Genomic DNA, 15,313 nt, shown 5'->3' with positions numbered 1-15,313 from the left:
TGAGGCAGTTTATTTTCTCAGTCTTCGTGTAGCATGTCACTCCCCCAAATTAGGTTCTTTATTAATCATCTCTGCACATATTATAGTTTTTAAAAGTATACTGTGCTTTTATACTCTATCTTACATAACTGTATATGGGGTTGCATACCCTCTAACATGTCATCAGTATGTCACACAAGATCTCCTTTGTGAGGGCAGGGAGATGTACTAACTTACTTTGATGATCAGGAAACTGAAACACAGCTTCTTTCAACATGTGATAATTTGGGGAACGAAGCATTTGAAGATTAGTACTCTTACAAAGCTATATTTCTTCAAATTAGATTACAAAAATTATATATTAGGAACATTGATAGAAGTATTTTTGTTGTATATGCTGACTTACTGTGATTCTACAGTTTAAAAGGAAGATATCATCTATATTGTCATAATTAAAGCCTCAATAGGAGATTAGGATATCACAAACGTTGAGATTTTAATTTGTATTCTCTGGAAATATCATGCCACATTATTACATCTTTTTTTCAGTGATATTAATGCATGGAAATACCACAAGGTTCTCCCCCATCCACCCTTTTCCAATTTTTCCACGCAAGGCTTATTTGGTGATGATTAAGTTCTTAGAAGACAGGCTGTTTACAGAGTAGAGGCAATATTGACAAATATAGGCTGCAGTGCTTTACCTCTAGTTTAACAATGAACTGTCAGTCAAGAAAAAGGAATTTTATGTATGAAAGGCCATCTAAATTGCAGGTCTCTTAATTGGGCCAATCCTTTTTCCCCATCCTCCTAGGAAAAGACACCTCTATACAGAAGTTAGTTCTTGGCTAACAAGGTCACCAAATAATAATGCTTAACTACCTTTTCTTATGATCAAATAATAACAAATGCAAAATAACCTGAAGTCCTTATCAACTGATCAAGAAGGATGTATGGTTTCAGAGCTGTCAGTTTCAAGACTCTGTTGATGGGCTAATTTCTCTGCAGTGTTGATTTGGTCCTTTTCTCTTGTAAGAATGTATAGCATGATAACCCAGCTGTACCCTAACCATATGTTCAGATTCACACAAAAGTCAAATCAGCTTCCTTTTTCTAAATTATTTCCTCCCTTGATGTATGGACCTTATTTATAACCTCCCTTTGAGCAGCCATAACTCTATCACATAGGGCTTAGTTTCTAAAAACCATAGCAATTGCCTGAAAATTGATTTGATGTCTTTTGCCCATCCCTCCCTTTGGTCCCTGAAGACATTTTAATATGAGCCATGACATTATGATGGATAAAATCTGGCATTTTACTGTAGCAATGCTACTCCCATGTGGAAAATAACAGCTTGTTCAAAAGCTGGTCTTCCAGCCAGAGTTAGGATATATGGTAAACCACTTTACTAATCTCTCCCCTTCCCTTTCCTTTTAAAATATCCTTCCCAAACTTCTTTAGGTTATCAAATTTTCCACGTATCACAGGTCAAAGCTAATTGTAGGTCACATAATGATAGTGATAAATGTGTCACGAGAAAACTGGGTTAATCGTGTATAGGAAACAATCTAGAGTTTGATCATAGAATAAAATAATTTTCCAATACAAACTCTATTCTGCAAAAACACCAAGTTTCTGCTGATTTGTGAAGCAATTGTACCTTTTTAAGATATATTGTAAGGCAACTCCCTAATGCCAGTAGACCAGATTGAAAAAAAAATCATTACACTTACCTTTTATAAACCATATGTCCTTATTTGTAAATCACAACTTTTTTTTCTAACTTTATATTAACTACCACAATCAACTCTTAAAGCTAATAAATACAAATGTATTTACAAATTCCTTAGTCAAAAGGGGAAGAAAAGATATTTAAGACTCCACTAGTGTGTGCAATTAGTGTCACTTATATACAATTGTTGGTGTATCATGGGCCTTGGTGTTTTAACAATGTCTTGGTAGGACATCTCTGAGGATGAATAACTGCAACTACATTTCTATTTGTTCTGGGTGTTTTGCATAGGTCCATATCCCCTACTAAAATTGAACATGTGGGCTTATGGGAAATATGAAAATATACTGTAATTAAAGCATTCATAATTCAATACTGTAAATAGTATTTATGCCCTTCACCAGTAGAACTCAATACTTATTTAAAGGCCTGCAGCAAGGAGATGATTAATGATTACAGTAAGGAAGCAGTACTGATCAATGCAAGTTGAATTCAGGGGACCCAACTCCCCAAGTGCAGCCCTATGCCTTCAGATCCGTTCTATCTCATTAGAGGACAGAATAGCTTTTTACATTCCCCACACTTGTTCATGTTTGAATGATAAAGTGAGGCAATCATTGTCAATAAATATATACCCTGTGAAATATTTGTCCCTATTCATAATTTTAATGTTCCTGGGAGACTGAGCTGAAGGTAAAATCTAGCTCATGACACTGACACTTTTTTTTATTGGTCCAGTGTACTTTGTGTGCATTAATTTCACTTAATTTACTTTTCAGTTTCACTTTTATTTTGTTCACTTTCTGTAGCTACCTCCTTCAAATTCCTTTGACAACCTGAGAATGTCTTGCAGCTGAATGTAATATTAATTACATTTCAAAGCAAACCTTTATTCATTTGGGGACAATCTGTGAAACAGAAATCTGTGACTGAAGCTGTTGCCAAGCCAATTACTGCAAAATAACTCAAATATGTCTCAACAGATTGCATTTTTCCTATTGTTAGATTGTTTATTCTGTAGATCAAAAGGCTACATTCGCTTTAATTAAGATGAACCAACTCACATAGTTAAATATATCATCCGTTCCCTGGGACTATATATGGATTTATGTATAGACAGAATGTGCTAATGAAAATCTGTTTTTTTTTTTTTTCCTGTGTAATTCTGCTTTTTTCTAGATGTTTCCAGGCTTTCTTTATGTCAAGACAGCCTTTGTATGAACAAGCCAGACAAGAAAGAACTAATCAGCACTGAAGACCAGAGTGCAAAGAAATTATTCAGTTGCTCAAAGAAATTCACCCCAGCACACCATCACAGTGCATCACACATACAGAAGAGATTGGTGAATTGCAACAGGTTCAGTGGAATAAGCACTTGACATTCAGATTCTTATCTAAACTTTATCTGAACAATTCAGATTTCTTAGTTCCGCAATACAAAGCTAGGGATTTTTTTCTTTCCCTGAGGATCTTGAAGCACTGTTGTATGAGGTTTTAAAAATACCCCCTTCTGTTTAGAGTGAAATAACATCAATCAATATATTGTTCTACAGAAAAATATATTTAAAAATCTTAATTGTCAGATATTTGTATTTAATAAACTATCATCTCTTTTTTTTTTGCGGTACGCGGGCCTCTCACTGACATGACCCCTCCCAACGCGGAGCACAGGCTCCGGATGCGCAGGCCCAGCGGCCACGGCCCACGGGCCCAGCCGCTCCGCGGCACGCGGGATCCTCCCAAACCGAGGCACAAACCCGGGTCCCCTGCATCGGCAGGCGGACTCCCAACCACTGCGCCACCAGGGAAGCCCTTATCTCATTTTTTTTTTCCAAATTTGCTATTCAAAAGCAAAAGGGGGCTTCCCTGGTGGCGCAGTGGTTAAGAGTCCGATGCAGGGTACACAGGTTTGTGCCCCGGTCTGGGAGGATCCCACATGCCGCGGAGCGGCTGGGCCCGTGAGCCATGGCCACTGAGCCTGCGCGTCCGGAGCCTGTGCTCTGCAACGGGAGAGGCCACAACATTGAGAGGCCCGCGTACCTCAAAAAAAAAAAAAGCAAAAGCGTGCTTCAAAGCCCCTAATATCATTTTTCATTTTTTTTCCAAGACCGTATTTAGCTTTAAATGTATAAGGAAGTAAATTTAAAACCCATGAAGTGTCGGCAAAATGAAATTATTATATGCTGAAAGGCCCCCTTTGCCTTTAACAGTATCTAATATGATTAGTTTGTCTTTCACTTCAGGGGATTTTGATAATATTGAAGGAGAAATCTGAGCAGTTCACTTTGATAGGAGAAAGAATCTCAATGCTCTGGGAAGTTTGAGCTTTAAACACATGCAGCACCAGCCAGGGGAAGGACAATGGAGAGGGTGTGAATAACATAAACTGGGCAAGGAAAACATCAACTAAGTGTTTCCTCTCCCCAGTACGCTTGCTGGAACCCTGGTTCTTTCTCAGGTTCTTCTACTTGCCAGGAGAGTGGGTGAAAAAGGAAGATATTCTCAAACACACATTGCCTGGGCTCTCAGCATGTGGATCAGTGCCATCCTCACGTTCCCTGGCTGCAGTGAATGTCAATGACCCGCACCCACTTGCTACAACACTGTTTGTTCCTCTTCCATTGCCGTAGATGGTGGCAGAGCTGCTGGTCAACAGAAGGTTGGTGTTCAGTCCATTGTTCTGCTCTGGGCTTCTTCCCCCTCCTGGCATCCTATCCCCCAGGAAGTTTCTTCATCTCCATGTCACAGGGGATGATGTGAGTCACTCGCAGCAGAACTGGCTGATTCAACTTTCTCCCCCTCACTTCTCTGATAAAGGGCTGTCTTAGCTCGAGCTTCCACAAAATACCACAGATGGAGTGGCTTAAACAACAGAAATTTATTTCGCACATTTCTGGAGGCTGGAAGTCCAACATCAAGGCGACAGCATGGTCAGGTTCTGATGAGAACTCTCTTCTTAGCATGCAGACAGCTGCTTTCATGGTGTGTCCTCATGTAGCAGAGAGAAAGCCAGCTCTGTTTTCTTCCTCTTCACATAAGGACTCTATTCCCATCATGGAGGTCCCACCCTTATGACTTCTTCCAAACCTAATCACCTTCTAAAGGTCCCACTTCCAAATCCTTTCACTTTCGGTGTTACGGCTTCAACATATGAGTTGGGGTCACTAACAATCAGTCCATAACAAGGTCTGCTTTTGTTCTGCTTCCTCTGCCCCCTCATCTAGAGCTGTCTCACAGGGAATTGGCATATTTTAGTTCTGACACTAGCCACGTTCATCTGCTGGATCTGACACCCCACCCTTTCTCTCTGTTTGGACGTAAGAGTTGAAGGGGGCTTTAAATCACAAGTAAGCCTCTTGGATTTTTGAAATCTGTAATTCTGGTCTAAGCATTTCTGACCACAAGCATCAACAACACTCCTTTGTGTTTCTAATAGTTAAAGGACTATTAGTGATATTCAACAATACAAAATAAGATTCCAAGGATAATTCATCTTTCTGGCAATGGAAATGATGGAATTATCAGCCAACTTGGAAATATAACAATATTTTAAACAAAATGATTTCTATCTTATACAAATGGCCAAAGGATGTGAAATATTTTGGGCTATCTATAACTTCTCCCCTCAACATGCATATCTCTCTTCAAAAATCCACTGAATCATTATAGAATCCTGGGGAAGAGATAAAAAGTTGGGAAGGTTATAAATAATCAACCTTAGGTTCAGAAAGACTGAAGAATAACTAATCTAATGTATATTAAGATATGGATGTGTGTGGCAGCCTTGGGCTTGCCCTACTCAGATCGCCTTCCAGGGAGAGTCTGCTCTAAGAGGAGGAGTTGGCTGACAGCTCCGAGTCGCTGCATCTTCAGCATCCACCACAGGGTTGAGGTCGAGGTCTCCATCTCCCCAGGCTGCTCCTAGCCAATGACTGGGCTTGGTAGGAGTCCTGGGGTCAGATCTCTTCCAATGGGCAATCTTTACTCTGGAGCTACCATCAGCCTGGCTAAGAATTTCTCTGAGTTTCCAAGAGTCGAAGGCTCTTCTTACTCCATCCTTCACCCTTCCCTCTCTTCTCTCACAGATGTCAGACCAACACTGCACTTGAAGGTTCTCCCTGGTCCACTCCTGCTCTTTCTCTCCTTCATCCTTCACAAATGTTTACCCCAATGACTTCCTTACAGTATTAATTCCATTTTGGCATAGGTTTCCCAGAGGACCAGAATTAATGCAGTATGTGTGTGTATTTACATGTATACATCAACTCATGGATACAAACAAAAATGCAAGTATTGATATATACTACGCATTTACACACGTTTATGTGTATGGATGTAGTATTCAGATGCGCATGCACACACACACACAAACACACTTGTTTAACCAGCAGCCTACATTTCAAAAGTTGAACTGACCTTCTCACACAGACATGCTAAGAGTACATTAAAGAAAATCTGACTTTTCTTTCACTACCTAGATAAAGATTCTTACTGATAAACAAGAAAGCATCCTTATATGTGTTAGAGGGTACAGCATGATATTTATCATTGGCATGATTGTTTATATTAAGAAAGGTTAACCCAAAACTAAACTCAAAACTGTACTCTAAATGACCAGTATACCTACTCTATTATATGAAAAAGCCTGGGTTTTGTTCTAGCAGGTAGGAATTCATTGAATATATTCATTTTTCAGTTTTAACTGGTATCTTTTGGTATTATAAGGATTCAATCTTCTATGAATAATCTTTTATAAGGATGTTACCAAGGACTAAGCCTACCCTAGAATAAGAATATTTATGTTCACCCAAATAGAAGTTTACTACATTTATCAAATTACTTTAAGAATGTTTCAATGCATTTGCCTTGAGCATTGATAGATTTCAGGCTAGTCATAACATTTTCAGTAAATTTTATCTGATGGCCTGTTGATGACTATCCACCTTTTGATTAAAATTCCATGATTTTATAACTATATTATGTTGAAATTTCTGAAACCAGCCCAAACATGTAGTTCCAAATGGGATATTTGGGAAGGGTCTTTAGATATAATTCCATATGATATTTATTTCTGTATTTTAGAGTGAAGTTTACTTTAAGCCTAATTTAAAATATTTCTATGACTTGACAATAGATGTGAGAATCAATTTTGATGACATATTTAAAAGTAAATTTTTATATCAATGTAATGATTTAATGTATCTTCCTAAGTACATACCAAATCTTGCCATTATTTTCTTTCAAAATGTCCCATTTACCTTTTCCTCTTTAACTTGGTACATGAAAGTCCAGTCAAATTTTCAGGATTAAAGCAATTTTTATAAAGTTTGATTTTGCAATGAAGGAATATATTAGGCAGAAGCAGCCTTTTTTGACACCTAAATTTCTCAAGGATTTTCTCGTATTCTTGACTTAACAGGCATGCCTTGAGCATGAAATTCTATTAGTCTTAATCAGAAAAATGTAGCCCATATGTTGATTAGGAAATATACTTTATGAACACTGTACTTTTTAAAAACAGGAAGAAAAATACATTTCCTATTATTTTTACACCTTTTAAATGCCAAAAGATCTAAAAAGGACAGGTATTCTTTCAATGCCTGTTGAAGCATAAGTTAAAAATTTTAGTAAAGTGCCTAGATAAAAGCAAATTTTATCTTCAGATCTTTTACTGATGGGACTATGAGAGAAAAAAATATTACATGTGTTTTTCTTCTTTCCATTGCATTTTATTAAAAATTAGCTTTTTTTCCTACATGCTAGTAAATGATAAATTATTTGAAGTTTAATAGAATTAAAGAGGAAAAAAACATGAGATAGAGAATAATATAATGAGAACAGTCTCTCTTTCTCCCATTCCTATCATCAACCTCCCTGATTCCAGTGTGCTTGTTACTTGCTCTGTGAAGCAGCCCTGTTCAGGTTGGTTGTTCAAGGGAGCAAGATGGGCTAGTGTGTGTAGATCATAAAGCATTTGCAATTTTTTTTGAAAGAGAGGAAGAGCATATTTTAAAAGCTGATAAAATCCTAAAACTTCCTCTCATCTGGACTTCAAACAGTTCAGGAATCAAAATGCAAAGAATGTCTAAATGAAATATAGGGGTATCATTTCCCTTAAACTTCTGTTTTTTTGAAGTTGTTGATGAATAATTATGAGAGCCAATCATGGGATAAATATTTAAAAGATTTTGGGAAAAATGATTGTCCCAGTTTCCTTATCCATGCTTGGAGCTTATCACCTGCGTAGCTCAAGATACTTAGAAAATTAGGCTGCCAGCCAGATATACTCTCTGGAACTCTATGGATTGGAAAGAAACAAAGAAGCTAAAAAGAATTCGAAGAAGTGGGACTGGGAACCCAATAACTCAGGCACAGACTCCAAAAACAACTATTTCATTCTACTAAGCATCAGAATCACTCAAATACCTACGGTGATTTAGAGATTTATCTCATGATAGTCTAAGAGGCCAGATCAGAGCCTCTTAGGTCAAAATATCTATAAATCTCTGCCTCTACTCACATTTAAATAAGTCTGGAGTTCTTTATCAAACATTATTTAAACACTGTTATGGCCTGAATGTTTTCATACCTCCCCAAATTCATCTGTTGGAATTCTAACCCCCAATGTAATGGCACTTGGAGATAGGGTCTTTGAGAGATAATTAGGGTTAGATGAGGTCATGAGAGTAGAGCCTTCATGATGGGATTAGTGCCCTTCTCTCTTGTTCTCTCTCCACCACCTGAGAACACAGCTAAAAGGTAGCCATCTGCAAGACAGGGTGTTCTCACCAAAAACCTGTCTGGCACCTTGATCTTGGACTTCTAACCTCCAGAACTGTGAGAAATAAATTTCTGTTGTTCAAGCTGCCCAGTCTATGGTATTTTGTTATGGCAGCCAAAGCCAACATATACAAACACTCTTCTTCCCTTTTGTTCACCAGTATATTTTTTCTATTATTTATATTAAAGAAGAAGACCGTATATTGTAAGTTCCAGCCATAAGTATAATAATCCTTACTGCAGTGGAACTTAAAATAATAACCAATCTGATTTTGGGAACTTAACAGAACCCTGATTTATGTGAGTCTCTTTTTAAGGGAGAAGGAAGGGAGTAAAGATCAGAAACGGTGACTATGTATATTCCATATACTGTGCTCTTAATCAAAACTTACCATACTCATCAAGAAGGCATGACTTTAGAAGGGACCTACATGGAAAACTGGTAGAAGAAAGGGAACTGCTTTGCCATCTAGATCAGTGTTAATGGAATTATGGATATTTTGGCCAGATTTCCCTCATATCCAAAGGATATTTTCTGGAAGATCTCTTGACTCTTACAGTAAGGCTATAGCTATTTTTTCCTCTCAAGCCTTCTGCACTGAATGCTCCTCCTTTGTCTACTGCTTAAGCACTAATGTCTCCCTGAGTTCCATCCTTGCAAGATTCTTGATATTTATAGCCCTTACATAAAAGGCTTAAAATGGTTAAACAGCATAACATGCTACATTCAAGTACATCATACATTAACCTACAAATAGGTGAATTCTACACAACGTGGAAGGACACTTTTTCCTGTAATTCTCAATCTGGAAAATTTGTATTTTTCTTTTAATTAATTTATTTTACATTTGTCTTTCCATAGTCTAAGCTGATTATGTTAAGGTTCTTCATATAAAAGAGTAAAATACTGATATAATGAAGACTTGCTAAAGAAAGAGGTGACTGTGTAGAAGAAGAAATGGACAAAACCATTACCATAGTGAGAGATTTCAACATCCTTTCAATATCCTTTCAATTATTCAATAATTATTGGTAGTTACAGCAAAGAAACAGTGACTGTATAGAAGGAATATTTGAACAACATGATTTTTTATATTTATATATAAATATATATTCATGTATTTATCTATAACCCTGTTTTCAATTATATATATTCTTCAAATGATCAGTTTTCTAAATGACCAACAACATGGCCATAGAGTAAGTCAATAAATTTCAAAAGAATAGGTATGTGCAATGACCACACTACAATTAAGCTAGAAATAAGTAACAAAATTAACATTAAAAAATACAGTTGAGGGCTTCCCTGGTGGCGCAGCGGTTGAGAGTCCACCTGCCGATGCAGGGGACGCGGGTTCGTGCCCCAGTCTGGGAAGATCCCACATGCCACGGAGCGGCTGGGCCCGTGAGCCATGGCCGCTAAGCCTGCGCATCCGGAGCCTGTGCTCCGCAACAGGAGAGGCCACAACAGTGAGAGGCCCGCGTACCGAAAAAAAAAAAAAAAAAAAAATTCCGTTGAGAATTAGACTGCATATATAAATAACTTATGGGCAAAAGAAATAATCTTAATATAAAATTTAAAATACTTTCAACTTTATAATACAACAGTTCAGCTCAAACTAATGAAGTCAAAACAAGATTTCAAAGGACATTTAGGGGTTTAAATGTCTACAATAGAAAGATATAAAGGGAAAAAAAGAATTGGTAATGAAATTAGTATTTCAATGGAATAAATACAAAGAAAATGGAAAGAGGGAGAAAATAAAAAATAACAGAAATATAACAGAAAACAAATGTACAATGGCATTGATCAATAGAGTAAACAGAAGGCTAATATAATAGACAAGCCTCTCATGAGATTGATATGGGAAAAAAAAGATGCAAGCAGACAGTATTAGGGATGAAAAGGAAGGATATGAGTACCTATACAGCAGAAACTATGAAGATATAAAAAGCATTTCCAGTTTCTTGAGAAAAGATTATTAAGTAATAGTAACTAATTAGCTTGTTATAGAGAACAAAGAAGACTGAAAAAAGTTTAAAAAATTACTAAACAGTATTCACAGCCTAATAAAATAGTTATAGATTCCTAGGCAGGAATTCAGAGAAGAGAAGACCTGGAAGATGTGAGTCTGGGAGGTTTCTATTCCAGGAATATGTCAGTCCAGGAAAAGCAGCTGAGAGTCTTAGCCCCTTGTTACTAATGGCTTAGTGCAATGGAGCAGGGTTAGGTTGTTAGGTGCTAAGAACTTGTATATGGCCCTTCTCTCACTGGTTTGCTTCATTCACCTTAGAGTATAATCTAGAGCTACAGGTTTTACATTGACCCAACTCAGGAGACTCCCAAAAGGTAGACCTACTTGATGGACATTGGATGCTGAATGAACCAGTGTTAGAGCTTGCCACCTTCTAAAGGCAAAGACTACAGCATACAACCCTGGCTCTGTACTGGCACCCAAATGTCTCCACTGACTGTACTCTCAGAACTGTTTTGGTGACATAGAAAACACTCCAGCCTTGGTCCTGGCAGGAAGAAATAACAATCCTCTCTGGAGGAATCTAATATTTCCTGACAACTCAAATTACGCATAAAAGTCATTAAAATATACTTTCTGTTAGTTGCTGTTTAATACAAATGTAATATACTTTTTTCTTGTATATTAATCTTACTCCAACTATTTTCTAAAAGCTATTAATCCTAAAAATTTTTGTATATTATTTAAAATTTTCCAGATACACAGTATTATCTTTGAATAATAGTAGACACATTTATTCCTTTCAAATCCTCACACAACTACAGTTCACCCTTGAACAACATGGGCTGGAAGTGCACAGGTCCACTTATACACAGACTATTTTCAATAAATACTACAATATTACAGGATTCATAGTTGGTTGAATCCACAGATGTGAAACTGCAGACACATAGGGTCAACTATGGGACTTAAGCATCTATGGGTTTTGGTATCCATGGCAGGTCCTGGAACCAATTCCCCACAGATACTGAGGGACAGCTGTATTTCTTTTTGCCTTATTGCGTTTTCTGAGGTTGCCAGTAAAGGACTGCACAGAAGTATTATCTTCTTTTTTATTGTATTAAAAGGGATGAAACCCTCAATTTACTATTATAAGTACATAGGCTGTGGGTTTTGATAGATGTATTATCAGATTAAGAAATTTCTTTTCATTTCTAATTTTATCATTATTAGGTATTGGATTTTATCAGTGATTATTTATATCTATTAAAATGATTATGTATTTTCCCCTTTAATCTGAAAATGAGATGTTATATTACAAACCCATGTTCTTATGCAGTACACTCTACTGCCTTGGCTATATCCAATGTATCTTGAGTATCAAAGGGTTACATATCACACAGTCCCTGTGTTTCCCAGAAAGGATGTTTACTACTTTTACAAGGACAGGGTTTTGGCTTAAATAAGTTTGCTTAGTTAACTCTTCTAGTAAAAGATGGGAAAGTGAAAAATATCCCTCTCATCCTATCAACAGGAGAAGACCATGCTCTGATTTCAAGTGAAGATACTGCAGAGCACAGATGTAGAACACAAACCATTCTAAATAAGAGTGCAGTGAGAATGGAGGAACTACAGAGCCAGCCACACACTGAGAAGAACAATTTATGCATAATAAAAAATCAGAGGTAAACAGCTGACATGGCATAATTAGAGAGAGCAATCTTCCCTTAGCTATACAATAAAGTGGTGTTACATTGTAAAACTCTACTTTTAATCATTGAAATATATGAATTCACACCTCTTGTTGAGACTTTTGTAATACCACTCATCCAGCTTCGTCTACTACCCAGAGGTTATCAAGGCTGTCAGCTTTGAATAGCTTTAGAGCAATTTTACATACAATGACAAATGCATGTATGTGTAAAAAGATGTCATTTTGTGGAGTCTAAAAGCATGTTCATTATACTGCACTTAACTTGTGTTCTGAATATAAGAATATATTTGTAGAATTCAATGAAATCCTATAACTAAATAATACTTTATACAATCGGTGTTCCATAGATTATTTATTAGTGATAGTCATTTAGATTGTTTTCAAATTTTCACCAATACAATGTAAAATGAATTTCCTTCATTATGCCTGTGCATTAACATGCAATTTTTTAGTGTACATACCTCAAAGTGGAATTGCTGGATTATGAAATTAGCACATTTAAAATTTAATTGATAACTCTAAATTTATACTAATATATGAAATAATACATTTATGTACATTCTCATCTATGCTTGAATTATTAAACATTTACATTTTTTAAATCTGATAGGATAAAATTCTCATCTCATGGTTTTGATGTGTACTTTCTTAATTACTAAAAATCTTGGCATATGTTTTATTGGCTATATCTGTTTCATTTCCTGTGAATTATCTGATCGTGTCAAAATATTCCTTTATAACTTTCATGTTTTGGGTCATATTTTATGCTTTCCTATCCCAAGTTTGCAAACATAATTTTGTGCATACAATTTTAATAGTTTTAGAGTATTTTTAAAGTTTATATGTCCATCATTCTGCTTAGAAATATACATTAACTAGAATATTTTGAGTATTTGAAACAATAATTTAACTCCATTTTATTTTTCGAAAGGTACGGCCACTTGTGCTAATGCTATTATTTCAATAATCTGTCGTATCACCACTGATTTGAAAATGCTGGCTGTTTCACATACTAAATTATCACACACACACACAGAATATGAACACATGTTGGTCTATATTGTAGACTCCATGTGATCCACTGGTCAATTTCTCTGTTTCTGTCCTAATACCCGTTTAGTAGGAGTTGTATTATAATACAATGTTTTTAGGGTATCCAAAAAATCTAGTAAATAGCCATAATGTCATCAAGGACATTTTGTTTTATTTCACATAGGCTTATTAAAACACATATTTTTCAAATACTGTACTGCCTTAATTAGTTTTATTTTATAACAAACTTACATAGGTGTTTATGTATTTCTTCCTATATTTTACTTTGTCTTCTAGAGTGTCTTAAGCATTTTTGGCGTTTTGAAATTTTTAGAATCATTTCATAAATTTGAACAAACACATTGATACATACACTTGGGTTGTGACAAGGGTCACATTCAATATATATTTATTTGGGAAAATAAACGTATTTTGCATTATTGAGTTCTCCAATATATGAATATGGTATATTCCATGATTGATTAAGTCTTCTCTTATTTTTCTCAAAATGTTATGTAAATTTCTGTGTCAAAGTCTTCTAAATATTTTGTTGTATTTTATCTTACATATTTGATATTTTGGCTGCAATAATAAATAGTATCTTTGTATTTTTTGTACATTCTACTCATTTCTGAAATAGGAAATACAAGTGTTTTTTTATGCTACCATTTTGTTCAGCAAAACTGCTAAACTGGGCTTCTCTGGTGGCGCAGTGGTTGAGAGTCTGCCTGCTGATGCAGGGGACACGGGTTCGTGCCCTGGTCCGGGAAGATCCCACATGCCGCGGAGCGGCTGGGCCCGTGAGCCATGGCCGCTGAGCCTGCGCGTCCGGAGCCTGTGCTCCGCAACGGGAGAGGCCAAAACAGTGAGAGTCCCGCGTACCACAAAAAAACAAAACAAAACAAAACAAAAAACTGCTAAACTAACTTACTGTTTTTAACAAGTGGTCAATTGTTTATTTTTTCATAACAAAATCACATTCAACTTACAATATGAATATTTTAATATCATACATTCAAGCCTCTATAACTTTAATTTCCTTTTCTTGGCTATTGCAGTGACTGAATGGTCATAAATGCTGAAAAGAAGTAGTGATTAATCTCCAGTAGGTTGCTTGCTTTACGTGCTTTTCTACATACTCTATGATTGTGGATATTTACTCCTAATTGCAGTTTGCTTTTTTTTTTTTTAATCAAGAAAAATTGTTGAATTTTACCAAATGCTTTTCACCATTTGAGAGGGTCAAATTATTTTTCCTCCTTATTTTTGAAAGTAGGGAATTAAGCTGAGTTTAGAATTTTGGAAAAAATTTTCATTTCTTAGATAAAGGTGCTAATTATATGATATTTTATACTTCTTAGTTTATTTTGGCAATGTTTTGTTTAGAATATTTAAGTCTACCTTAATCTGAGATTGAACTATACTTTTCCCATTACATGCTTATCACGCTTTTTAAAATATCATAGCCATAATTTCATTTTCTCTTGAGCTTTTATACGATATTTATTTTTCTCTTTCTGACTTACTTCACTCTGTATGACAGTCTCTAGCTCCATCCACGTCTCTACAAATGACCCAGTTTTGTTCTTTTTTACGGCTAATATTCCACTGTATATATGTACCACACCTTCTGTATTCTTTCTTCTGTCAGTGGGCATTTAGGTTGCTTTCATGACCTGGCTATTGTAAATAGTGCTGCAATGGACATTGGGGTGCATATCTTTTTGAATTATGGTTTCCTCTGGATATATGTCCCGTAGTGGGATTGCTGGGTCATATGGTAATTCTATTTTTAGTTTTTTAGGGAACCTCCATACTGTTATCCATAGTGGCTGTATCAACTTACATTCCTATGAACAGTGCAAGAGGGCTCCATTTTCTCCACACACACTCCAGCATCTACTGTTTGTACCTTTTAAGATGATGCCCATTCTAACTGGTGTGAGGTGATACCTCATTGCAGTTTTGATTTGCATTTCTCTAATGATTAGTGATGTTGAGCAGCTTTTCATGTGCCTCTGGGGCAACTGTATGTCTTCTTTGGAGGAATGTCTATTCAGGTCTTCTGCCCATTTTTTGGTTGGGTTGTTTCTTTTTTT

This window comes from Tursiops truncatus, chromosome 2 (genome assembly GCF_011762595.2).
Source record: "Tursiops truncatus isolate mTurTru1 chromosome 2, mTurTru1.mat.Y, whole genome shotgun sequence".
Lineage (NCBI taxonomy): Eukaryota > Metazoa > Chordata > Mammalia > Artiodactyla > Delphinidae > Tursiops > Tursiops truncatus.
Note: the sequence above shows the minus strand (reverse complement) of the source record.